Source organism: Vulpes lagopus, chromosome 24, assembly GCF_018345385.1.
Source record: "Vulpes lagopus strain Blue_001 chromosome 24, ASM1834538v1, whole genome shotgun sequence".
Lineage (NCBI taxonomy): Eukaryota > Metazoa > Chordata > Mammalia > Carnivora > Canidae > Vulpes > Vulpes lagopus.
In genome coordinates, this window is record NC_054847.1 from 44,341,370 (window position 1) to 44,355,157 (window position 13,788).

The window sequence follows — 13,788 nt, forward strand, 5'->3', positions numbered from 1 at the left end:
GCTCTGTGATAATTCTTTCAGATCCAAAAAACTATCTACTGTGCTTTTAATTTTTTTAAATATGCATATTAAATTAAAATTATCCCTAGCTATTTTCTTGAGTCTCCATCATAATATATGGCACTTATTTAAACAAGTGCTAATTATTTTAAGAGTCTTACTAAATTTTTTTGTGAAGACTTCTAAAGATTGGTACCTATTTTTAAATTTTTCAGTCAACTTTATTAGTGTATTTTAGATATAAAAAAGGACACATTTTAAGTTTTACAAGTTTTGACAAATATATATTCACATAACTATCAAAATCTAGATCTAGAATATTTTCTCTAAGAATTCCCCCATGTCCCTCTGAAGGTAATCCTTGCCCCACAGTCCCAATCATAAGCCATTGCTGCTCTGTCTTCTGTGATTGAATATTAATGTTGATTGTTCTAGAACATCACTGAGATGGACTCATGCAGCATGCAGTCTGTTCTATTTTCATTCAGCATAATTTTTGACTTATGGAGGTGATTTGTTTGTTCCTTTTTAATGTTAAGTATTCCATTGTATGGCTATACTACAAAGCGTTTATTAAATTCTTGAATATGTGAATTGTTTCCAGTTTGGGGCTATTATAAAGCTTTTTAAATAGTAAATGTGCAAGACTTTATATATATATATATTTTTTTTTCATTTCTCTTGAATATACAGAATTAGAATTGCTGGGTTAGGGGTGTCTGGGTGGCTCAGTAGGTTAAGCATCTGCCTTTGGCTCAGGTCATCTCAGGGTCCTAGGATGGAGTCCTGCATCAGGCTCCCTGCTCAGCATGGAGTCTTCTTGTTCCTCTCCCTCTGCCCCTCTGCCTGCCTGTGCTACCTCCTCTCTCAAATAAATAAAATCTTTTAAAAAAAAGTTGCAGGGTTAAATGGAAAGATGTTTAAATTTATATAAAGTATTGCTAAACTTTCTCCAAACTGTTTTACCTACCTGTTATACAGTTTCACATACTGTCCTTTCAGAAAGTGTTTTAAAACTTTATTGACAACCTATCATTTCACTATAAATGCCATTTACGAATTTATCTTAACTTTTTATAGTAAGTGTAATGTGCTTTATATTCTTTATATTGTGTATAATATTTCTCCACAGTGAGAATATTCAATTATAGCACTAGCTACTATTGATTACTTGCTCAGCATCAGATCCTGGGCTTGAGTACTTATGTCTTTTCCTCTATTCCTCAGAATCTGCTTTGTCAATGAAGTAGTAGCACCCTCATTTTTACAGCAGGGAATGGAGCCTAATGGGACCTAAGTGATGCTCCAAACATCATATAACTAGAAGAGGAAGAATGAGATTTGAAACCTGGGTCACACTGGAGACCCTAAGCCTTTTCTAACACTTGTTCAGATGACCAGTGTGTCCAGACTTGATCTTGGTACCTTTCTTGGAGGGGTGGGATGGCATAATGGTAAAGAGTACATACCAATGCATTGCTCTGCAGGGATTCTAATCCTGCCTTCTCTACTTACTAGTTGTGTAACTTAAGGCAAGTTACTTAATTTCTTTGTGCTTCAGTTTGTCAATTAAATGAGGATAACAATAGTATCTACTTGCTAGGGTGTTATTAGAATTGAGTTGATGTGTGTAAAATATGCAGAAGAATCCCTACCACAGTCAGTACTCATTAAGTAATATATTATTGTTGCTAATGTACATGAAATTGGATTTATCATGTAAGAAAAATTCATTTTCCATCCTTGAGTCTAAAATCAAATACATGTAAATCTCTTACAGAACCAACTCCCAAACTTTGTTTTATACCAAAGCATCAACTTTAGTGTCACTGGTTTACCGCTATTTTGTCTATGTGTTTTGGTTTTTTTTTGTTTTAATTCTGGTAAGGACACTTAACATGGGAGATCTACCCTTTTACATTTTTAAGTGTGCAATACAGTACTGCTAAGTATAGGCACAATGTTATACAGATGTCTAGAACTTATCTTGTGTAACTGATATTTTATAGCTGTTGAACAATTAATTCCCATTTCTCCTCTACCACCATCCCCAAGTCCCTGGTGACCATCATTCTAGTCTCTGCCTCCATGTGTCTGACTCTCTTAGAAATTTCCTGTAAAGGGATCCCTGGGTGGTGCAGCGGTTTGGCGCCTGCCTTTGGCCCAGGGCACGATCCTGGAGACCCGGGATCGAATCCCACATCGGGCTCCCGGTGCATGGAGCCTGCTTCTCCCTCTGCCTGTGTCTCTGCCTCTCTCTCTCTCTCTCTCTCTCTCTCTGTGACTATCATAAATAAATAAAAATAAAATAAATTTTAAAAAAAAGAAAGAAATTTCCTGTAAGAATCATACAGTATTTGTCTTTCTCTGACTAGCTTTATTTCAGCTAGCAAAATGTCCTCCAGGCCAGAAATGTCTGATAGCTCCAATTGTTCTGTATATTTGCCAACAATATTTGGTATTAATAAGCTGTTTAGTTTTGCCTTTTCTATATGTGGGAGTGAACTTGTAACCTATTGTGGTTTTAATTTACAGTTCCCTGATGACTAATGATGTTGAGTGATTTCTCATGTATTTAAGGGACTTTTTAACAAATACTCTCCCTATCCCCCTTTTCTAGGTGTTTTTCAAAAAGCAGTACCTTCCAATTTTGGTTAAGTTCAGTTAATTTTTCTTTTGGCTATCTATTTGTATCCTACATAAGAAATATTTGTAAATGACAGCACTTTATTTTTTTTAAAGATTTTATTTATTTATTCATGAGAGACACAGAAAGAGAGGCAGAGACATAGGCAGAGGGAGATGTAGGCTTCCCACAGAGAGCCTGATACGGGACTCAATCCTAGGACCCAGGGATCATGACCTGAGCCAAAGGCAGATGCTCAACCACTGAGCCACCCAGGTGCCCTAACAGCACTTTCTTTAATACAGATTTTTTAATACGCGTTATTTAAAAATAATTTCAAAATGATAAAAAAATTGCAAGAATGGTACAAAAACCCATATACCCTGTAGCCACATGCATCTATATTAATATTTCCTTTTGCTTTGTCATGTTTTCTCTTGCCTCTACTGTCCATGCTTTGTCTATCTTACCCACATGAAAGTATACACACATATATGTTTGTCCATGTATGTAAAATCAAATATTGTTTTGGAACCGTTTGAGGATAAATTACATATAACATGACCCTTAAACCCTAAATTCTTCAGTGTTTATTTCCTGAGAACAGTGATACTGTCTTATATACCAACAGCAATTGTCAACTTCAGTAAATTCAACATCAGTATTTTATCTCATCTACCATCTGTACTCCACATTTTCTGAAGTGCCTCAATAATGTTCTTTATAGCATTTTTATAGCTCTACTGAAGTACAACTGGTCTATTAACAGGCTGTATGGATATAAAATGTACAACACAGTCAAGATAATGAATATACCCAGAATTCTCAAAACATTCCTCATGCTTATGTAATTCACCCCTACGTATTTTATATTTTTTGATATTATTGTAAATGGTATTTTGTATTTAAATTTCTTCTTGTAGGTTCTTAAAACACTACTTTTTACACACTCACCTTGTATCGTACAACACTGACAAACTATTATAGTAGCTTTTATACAGATCTTTTTGATTTTCCATAGAGATAATTATATCACCTATGAATAAACGACTTCTTCCTTGTCAATATGAAGGTCTTTTATCCTTGTCTCATGTTTACTGTACTAATAGGACCTCTAGTATGATGCTGAGCAGAAGTAGTAGTAACAGAAATCTTTGTCTTCAATTTTAGGGTGAAAATTGTCAGTTTTCCAGGATTTGGAGATTTCCTTTATTTATTTATTTTAAAGATTTATTTATTTGTGATATATATATAGAGAGAGAGAAAGAGAGAGGCAGAGACACAGGAGGAAGGAAAAGCAGGCTCCATGCCGGGAGCTTGACGTGGGACTCGATCCCAGGACTCCAGGATCGCGCCCTGGGCCAAAGGCAGGCGCTAAACCGCTGGGCCACCCCAGGGATCCTCGGAGATTTCCTTTATTAAGTTAAAGAAGTTGGCTTTCACTTCTAGCATGCAGAGCTTAAAATCATGAGTGGATGCTGGATGTTGTCAAATGCTTTTTGTTGGATCTACTGAGATGATTGTGAACATTTGTTTTTTCTCTTTCAGCTTCTTAATCTGAATGAATTACTGATTGAATTACAAATGTTAAACCAAACTTGCATTCCCATAATAAACCCCACTTGGTTATTAAGTGTTATCCTTTCTATGAACTGTTAGATTTCATTTACTAAAATATTATTTAGCATTTTAAAGCAATGTTTATGAAAAGATATGAGACTACATATATATATATATATATATATTTTTTAAACTTCATCCATTTATTCATGAGAGAAACATGCAGGGAGCCCAATGTGGGACTCAATTCCAGGTCTCCAGGATCACGCCCCAAACTGAAGGCGGCGCTAAACCACGGAGCCACCCAGGCTGCCCTAATTTTGTTTTCTTGTAATGTCTGCATCTGCTTTTATCAGACAATGAGTTGGAAAGTGTTGCTACCTCTTTTGGGGTTTTCTTTTTTTTTTGGAAGAATTTGTGTGGAATTTGTATTATTTCTTCCTTTACCGTGTAACAGATTCACTGGTGAAGCCACTGGCTTTTTCTCTGTGGGAAGATTTTTAACTATAAATTCCATTTCTTCATATATATATAGGAATATTCAGATTATTTACTAATTGTTGAGTGACCTACCAATTGAGTTGAGTTAACTACCAATAGTTAATACGTTTTAGAAAATTTGATTTCATCCAAATTATTAGATTTATTGGTCTAAAATTATTCAAAATATTCTATTCAATTATTATTCTTTTTTCTATCCTCCATTCCAGGACACAGTCTATCAGGTATCATATTTATTCGTCCAAAGTGAGTCACTTTTCAAGTACTTAATTCCTTCCAGTTAGATCTTAAATGATTCAGCTAAAATACATATGGTATATTTGGATGTACAGAAGCTCACATTGATTTAAATATCTCCTCTTCATCATGGAAACATTAGTACTCTCTATCCTGGTTATAAATAAGCACACATCTATGTCATTTCCCACTTTCACTTGCATTTATGAATAACTCCCTGGAATTAACGTTCTTATTTTCCCATTGCCATTACACAGCTTTTCTGAATAAAGTACCAAAGTCTATGTGTTTAAGGAACATATAAATTTTCCACTACCCAAAAGCTTACTGAAGTAGTCAAACAAAAATTTTGAGAACTTTGACCTTCCCAGAGCTCTAACAGCTAAATTAAAAGTTGCACTCTGTTATATGAGAACAGAAGTCTCCCAGTCAAGTCACTCCCTGTGTTTCCTTATCCATTAAAAAAAAGACACCATCAGCCTTATTCCATGGCAGGAGTCTAGTGAGAAGTAATTAAGACATGGCACCATACAAATGTAAAGTACTAGGAATACTCTAAACTTAATTGTAAAGCACGGGACTTTTATTTTTTAAATCAAACTCTAAATAGCTAAATTTATATTATTTTTTTAAAAAGGGATTAAAAAAAGGTATAAGTATCTTCCTGTTCCAGTCAAATCAATTTTATAATTTCTTAATTAAATTTTTTTTAAAATTTTTATTTATTTATCATAGTCACAGAGAGAGAGAGAGAGATGCAGAGACATAGGCAGAGGGAGAAGCAGGCTCCATGCACCGGGAGCCCGACGTGGGATTCGATCCCGGGTCTCCAGGATCGCGCCCTGGGCCAAAGGCAGGCGCCAACCCGCTGCGCCACCCAGGGATCCCTATAATTTCTTAATTAAGACTTGGAGTATTCATTGCCACCAAATATTAATGATATAAACACTGTATGTTTAATATTTCTCAGTGTCCAGTTGGGTTCTATTTATTCTTTCTTTCCGCCCACCTTTTTTTTTTTAAGAGAGAGAGTAAGTGGAGAGGTAGGGCAGTGAGGGAAAGAGAATTCTAAGCAGGCCCCACAATTGGTACAGAGCCCTACCTGGACTGGATCCCACAAGCCTGAAATCATGACCTGAGCTGAAATCAAGAGTTGGTTGCTCAACCGACTGAGCCACCCAGGCACATCTGGGCTCTATTTTCAAAAGGGCTTGTGTTTCTTAGTTCTCTACTTTCACACCACCAAATGAGTTCATTATGTCCTTACCTGGACCACTTCAGCAACACACAAATGGGGTTCCCTACTAAACTACATGATATAAATTTTTCCCCTCCTCAAAGTAATGATCTTATATATTGCACTCTATTAATCATACTAAATTTCAGTGGCCATTATACTTTATTCTAATTGGTCTTTAGTAGTTGTATACACCGGCATTAACCCCAAAATTCATGTACTTTCTTTTTTTTTTTCCCCAAAGATTTTATTTGAGAGAGGGTGTGTATGTAAGAGAGATCATGAGCAGGGAGGAGGGGTAGAGGGAGACGTAGACTCCCCACTGAGCAGGGAGTCTGATTCAGGACTAGATCCCAGGAGTTCTGGGATCATGACCTGAGCTGAAGGTAGACACTTAACCAACTGAGCCACCCAGGTGCCCCTCATGTACTTTCTAACCCATTTTCTTAAATGATCCTTAATTTTAAAGAATTTATTTCAATATAAGAAAGATAAGGTCAAATGAGAGTATCTAAAAGAATTCCAGGAAGGAAAATCAAATGAAGATATAGTTGATACTTTTTCTCTAAAATCAGGTTAGAGATAATTACTTCATCAGGTAGTAATTTGACATTCTTATCTTCACCAAAATGCAATGAGATATTAATGAGCTTGGAATTTCACATCTCTTTTCCACAGAATTCCAACTAATAAATGTAGAAGGAATAAGGAAAATATAAAATTACACCTAAACACCTCAATAACTTATTGCCATCAGGACACATTGATAAATGCTTAACTCAGTAAGTGAATATTTGAGGCAAAACAGGGTATTTGCAGTCTCAAAGAAATATCACCCAAACATATATTAATTACAAAGGGAAAAACATTAACTTACAATGGAGAAACCCTTCAGATACCACCTTACCAAATGGTCAAAGTTAACATAACCAGTAATAAGACACATTAACATCATGTAACCCTAATATGGTGCACTAAGAAAGGCACAACATAGTATTTTTGGCAAAAGAATACGTGGCAATCTTGCCAAAAATGTTAACCTCGATGTATTTATGGGAGTATATCAGACAGACTCAAACTGAAAAAAGGTCTGCAAAAGACCAGTATTCTTCAAAAGTATCATGGTCGTGAAAGAGAAAGAGAGGCTGAAGAATGAAGAACTGTCATGGAATGGAGGCTGAAGAGACATAAATGGACTGGATCCTGGGTCAGAAAATAGAAAATAGTGGAAAAATTGAATTTCATCTAAGAACTACAGATTAGTTGATAGTTTTGTACAAATGTTAATGTTTTGGTTTTGATAATTATACTGTAGTCATATAAAATGTTTACATTAGGTACAATGTAAAGAGTATACTGTAACTCTGTACTATTTAACTTTTCTATGGATCTAAAAATATTTCAAACTAAAAAGAAAAAAATTAATTTGGAGCCTAAGTCTGTGCTCAAAAGATAACATTAACTAGAGACATGGTCATAATCACCACAAATTTTATGGATAGCTCTGATTTCATGTAACCTGTGTTCTTGTAAATAAAGGTTATTTACTAAGCTCATAGGCTTTAAGTGTTCACATCAGTGTAAACCATCCTAAAGAGCCTATTATTTAAAGATGGTGTATTGCAGTTCTTTTAGGTTCTGTTTATCTGTCATGTGAAGAGTAAATATTGCCAGTCAAAACTGTAAGGAAGTTGCTGAGACTTGTACAAAAATCCTATATCCTTTCTTAGCTAGAAAATTTCAAGTTTTCACAGTCTTATGGTCTGAGGCCTGCTTAGCCAAACTGGCTATCAGTAAATCATCAACATACTGTAAGAGGATCCCATCTCAGAAGATTATCAGGGAAACTATTAAGCCATGTTACTAACACTAGTTCATTTACTCCTTTATACTTATTATTTTGGGGTATATATTTTTCTCATCATGATGTAGGTCATTTTCAAGCAAAAATTATATGTGACTTTACAAATGCCATACAAGAACTAATTTTCAAATTTCCTCATGGCCAGTAGACCAACAGAGGTTGTTGGTTATTTAGATGATTCATGCCCAGCTATACACCGGAGAAGAATTCAATTTTTTGTCTTCATATCTAATGTCCTTTATTTGTTCTAGGATACCACAGTAGTTACTTATCATGTCTCCTTAGGCTTTTCTTGGCTATGACAATTTCTCAGTATTTGCTTGTTTTGATGGTCTCGTAAGTTCTGAAAAGTACCAGTCCGGTATACTGCAGGAGGCTCCTCTATTAGACTTTGTCTGATGTTTTTCTCATGATTAGAATGGGTTTAGGAAGAGGACAGGAAGAGAGAGGAAATCTACACGTGTAAAGTGCCATTTTTTTAATCACATCTTATCAAGAGTGTATACACCATCAACATAACACAGCTTATCACAATCGATATTAAACTGGATCAGCTGGCCAAGGCAGTGTTTGTTTGGTTTCTCCATTATAAATTTAATTATCCCCCCCCCCCTTTTCATATTGTACTCTTTGGAAGAAAGCCACTGTGTACAACCAATACCTAAGGAGTGAGGAGTTATACTGAGCTATACTCTGTCTACTGAAAGCATGAAGTACCTATGTAGATTATTTGAAATTCTTCTAGAGAGAGGATATACATTTTAAACTCAATTATGTGATTAAAAGCTGTCATTCTACAAGATTTGATTAACATTATTATCACCAATATTTGCACTCATGCCTTCTCTATCCTACTGAGGAATTAATTTTTACCAGTATACATGCAAAGCCATTATTCCTTTTATGAGCCTTTCCAGCCAGCACCATCAAAAAATTATAAATTATTTTAAAGATTTAAACATATATTCTATTATATAACTATACTATAATTTATTTGAAAATTATCCTGATAGCTTCTTAAAAAAAAAAAAGGGAATAGGATAGGATAGAGAATACATTACAATAAAGTACTTCAGAAGTAGAAAAATTATTTTTAAAAAGTATTTTAATTTTTCCCTATGTGTGAACATGCATACATGTACATTATATGAACATAGTACATTGTAGTGAAAAAATGTATTTCTAACCATTTTATGTACAAATAAGTTTGAAAATCATCTCTATTAAGTGGAATTGCTGCAATAAAACTGTATTCTCAACTTTACAAGACAGTAGTAAAATATCAGTAACAATTTAGATGCACACCAGCAGTATATGAGAATTCCTATTTCCTCTAACTCCCACGATTGACTGGTATTATCATATTTACCTTATGCCAATCTAAACAAGATGAAATGGCATCCTGTTGTTTATCTATTTGTCTGATTACTAGTGAGGGTGAACATCTTTTCATGTTTTTATTGGCCAATTGGGTTTCCTATCCTTTCAACTATGTGTCCGTATCCTTTGATCAAATAGGATTATGCTTGTTGGGCTTTTTTCTTTGACTTATACATTACATGCATGTGTATCTGTGTGTCTCCCTACCTATATATAATTAGAAAGATATAATTATTTGCACCATACATACAAAAAATATAAATTTGTTTAGAGTTCTATTTGTTAAATAGAAGTTTTGTAACTTTATTTGATTGATTTTTTGTAACTTTAATACAGTATAATTTACCAAATTTATCCTTTCTGGACTGAGTTTTGTGTGTGTGTGTTTTCCATAAGAAAACTTTCCTTGTTTCTGTGTCACATAAAAATAGTTTTAAATTAATACTAAATTCTAAGTTTTGGATTTTTGTTTTCCACCAGTCGTTATCTAGAACTTATTTGTACATGGTGTGACAGAGGTCTAGTTTGAAGCTTTTAACCAACTGGCAGAAGCACTAGGATAGCTATCACTTAAGAATGCATTAAGATAAATTCCGTATCAGACACAAATATAGGTAAAAAACTTTAAATTCAATTGTTTTTTGCTATTTGTATCATAATATTTGGAAACAGTATCAACAATAGGAACAGATACAGTTTTGGTTTGGTGAAATACTATACTGAAAATGAGGTAAGCCACACCTATGCCAAAGATACATCTTACAAATAAAGGATTAATAAAGAACATTTTTAAAGGCACTGGCCACCTCTTCTCCTCAACACAACCAAAATTTTGAAAATAATGAATATGATCTCTTTTTCCCTGATCATCTAAATCCCAAACAACCCGAGGCTTTGTTTTCCATTATATCAGAGAAAAAGCTTTCATTAATGTAATGTAGCCAATATTGCAAAATCTAGTCTTTCAGTCTTTTATCATCCATTCAATTTGTCTTTGTTTACCATATCTTCTTTCTTAAATAGCTGTCATTTCTTGGCTTTTGTGAACATTGCTCTGGTTTTCCTTCTAACTTCCTATCTAACATAGAAAGGTCTCTATGTGGTCACTGAATTTTGAGTTACTTAAAACTCAGTCCCAGGGCTTCTTTCATTCTTACTCTTATACTTTTTGTCTAAAATTTTTTTTTAAGATTTTATTTTTAAGTAATCTTGACACCCAACATGGGGCTCAAACTCACAACCCAGAGATCAACAGTTGCATGCCCCACCAAATGAGCCAGCCAGGTGCCCCTCCATCTAAGGCTTTTTGATCATATCCTTGGTGTCAGACAGTACCTATATACAAAAATCTTAACAAATAGCTCTAAATCCATATATGTAATCCCAACCTTAATACATCCATTTGAAAGACAAACTATGTTTTTTATTTTTTAAGATTTTATTTATTTATTCATGAGAGACACACACACACAGAGAGAGAGAGAGAGAGAGAGAGAAAGAGGCAGAGACACAGGCAGAGGGAGAAGCAGTCTCCATAACGTGGGACTCGATCCCAGGTCTCCAGAATCAGGCCCTGGGCTGAAGGCAGCGCTAAACCACTGAGCCACCCGGGCTGCCCACAAACTGAGTATGTTTAAAATCAAACTCATGATATCCTCCATGAACCCTGTCTAGGTAGTAAGCCTCCCAACTCCCTAATGTTTACAACCTTAGGAGATGGCACCACCTTCCACTCAAGTACACTAATCAGAAAACTGGCACTCATTCTGTATACCTCATTCTTCGGCTGTATAGCCACATACTACTTTTTGATTTTACTTTTTTTCAAATTGCAAATCTGAACATCTTGCCCCTTGGGTAAAACCCTTTAGTGCCTCTCCCCCCATCCTAATCAAAGCTAGAATCCTGGGATGCCTGGGTGACTGAATGGTTGACCATCTGCCTTTGGCTCAGGTTGTGATCCTAGGATCCTGGGATTGAGTCCCATATCAGGCTCCCTATGGGGAGCCTGCTTCTCCCTCTACCTATGTTTCTGCCTCTCTCTCTCTGTATCTCTCATGAATAAATAAATAAAATCTCAAAAAAAAAAATACAAAACACTAGAATCCTTATCATGACACACATGGACTGGCCTCTGCCTCCCTTTCTAGCCTTGTCTCACGGCACTCCCTCTTGCTTTATGGCATCTCACCCTATTGGTCTTTTTTATGTAAGTAGCCCATGCTTCCTACTGTTATTAAGACCTCTGCATAAATTGCACTTCCAACCCACCCTCTATCCTCTCTCACTCCATTGTCTCATGACATCTTGCATTTTCAAGCATCACTTTCTCAGGGACTATGCAGTCCACACCAAAAACTTTATATACCTATGTTTTTACTATTTGGATTAATGTCTGTCTCTACCACTTAACTGTAATTCCATGACAGCAAGACAGGGCTTCTCCAGCACTCATCCGCAGTCCTAAAATGCTTAGTAAGGATTCAAATATGTGCTAAAGAAATTATTTCAGATTATCATTTCAAAGGTACATGTAATATGCACTACACCCACTAGAGGCTGCCTTGCTTCTCTTTTTCCACCAGAACACTTGAACTGTGAAGATTCAGGATATTTATATCAAAACAAAAACCGAACTTCTATGCTTAAGTCACTTACTATGCATAAAACTGCAGTGATTCCAAAATACTGCCCTGCTCAGCGGGGAGACTGCTTCTCCCTCTCCCTCTGCCCTTCCTCTCTGCTGGTGCACTCTCTCTCAAGTAAATAAATAAAATTTTAAAAATAAAATGAATAAAGGGAATCACATTTATCCAGATTTATCTAAGAAGATAGACTTTGTCATGGTTGAATCATTTGGAAACCTCTCAAAATAATTAACTACCAAAAATGTTAAAAGATGCATATCCGTGTACCAATAAAAGTTACTCAGCTTATACCTGTAGAAATATTTACATGCACTGAAAAACAATATAAAAATTAGATATTTAAAAAATTTTACATCAACCAAAACTTTGCATTTAAAATGTTAACTGTGGTTATTTTAAGACTATTAAAGTCAAAACTTAGTTTTTAAGCCCTAAAATATTTGAAGTGCTTAAAAGAAAAAGCAACCTTTAACATTTCATTGCTAAGATACAAACTTCAATGACTATCCTCATTATTCAATGAAACCTTAGCTGTAAAGACCTACATTAATGCAAATTTTGCTAAACACTTCCCAACCCTATTTTTTTTTTTAATTTTTATTTATTTATGATAGTCACAGAGAGACAGAGAGAGAGGCAGAGACACAGGCAGAGGGAGAAGCAGGCTCCATGCACCGGGAGCCCGACGTGGGACTCGATCCCGGGTCTCCAGGATCGCGCCCCGGGTCAAAGGCAGGCGCCAAACCGCTGCGCCACCCAGGGATCCCACTTCCCAACCCTATTAATAATAAATTATTATTGGTAGAGATTAGCAATTATTAATATTCTAGTATGTGCTATTTCTTAAACACTTCTGTTGATAAGTAAACCCCTATGTACTTAGAAAAGTACTTACTGAGAAAACTGGCCAGTTGATTTGTTATGGGCTTGCAAGGTCATATAAACAAGTCCATGATTATAGGATATGAAGTAGAATCAGGAAACTACACATTTATATAGGAAGTCAATCATTTCAAGCACTTCTATGTCCAACTTCTTACAGCTCTCTGAGAAAACATATTTCAAATCCATTTTAACTTACATTTTAGAAATCAGACCCTAAATTAAAGATTTGACCCCTACTGACTTCATTGTTTTTTCCAGCTTTAGCTGCTTAACAGTTGATATTTGTTTTATTTAAAAAAAAAACAAAACCTCTCAAATATTTTCAATATATACTAATATTGCACTATCCATAACTGACTATACTAACAACATTTATGGTGTATTAGGTACCAGGCATTGTGAAAAGCACATTTCTAATTCTGTGCACTTTTATTAATCCCCTTGACATATTAAATGTTAGGTGAGACTAAGAGAAGCTAAGTAACTTAAGGCGTTAAGAGCAAATAATCGGTAGAACTGGGATACAAACTCTAGGCTCTTCTACCAGGTAAGCACAATCTTCTTCAGGGACTCTAAGCGCAGGAGATTTCTAAAAATTCCATTACAGAGATGGAAATATTGTATATAAAGAATACATTTCCAATTGCTAATCCATGCCATTCACTAATCCCTCCCATTACTACATTCCAGATATTGATTCCATTTTCAATCTCTCTGGCAATCTCAATTACAATAAGTATCAGCAATCCTTTTTGCTGATAAACGGTAACAGCATTGGCTATTTCGACACTATTTTCCTAAGTTTAGGGATTTTTTTTCCCATGTTTTTCTTCAATATACAGCTAATGTT

The 13,788-nt window shown here is 35.2% G+C and overlaps 1 protein-coding gene across 5 annotated transcripts in view; it reads right to left on the reverse strand.

The window, feature by feature from the left end:
* PIGN (phosphatidylinositol glycan anchor biosynthesis class N) overlaps positions 1–13,788 on the reverse strand; it is a 106,487-nt gene that overhangs the window by 91,108 nt on the left and 1,591 nt on the right. For 2 of the 5 annotated variants that reach the window (XM_041739780.1, XM_041739781.1), the window contains exon 2: positions 12,949–13,099. The exons of the other annotated variants lie outside the window; for them this stretch is intronic. The gene's annotated coding sequence lies outside the window, so the exon portion shown is untranslated. The remainder of the gene's footprint in view (positions 1–12,948; positions 13,100–13,788) is intronic. 5 annotated transcript variants of the gene reach the window in all.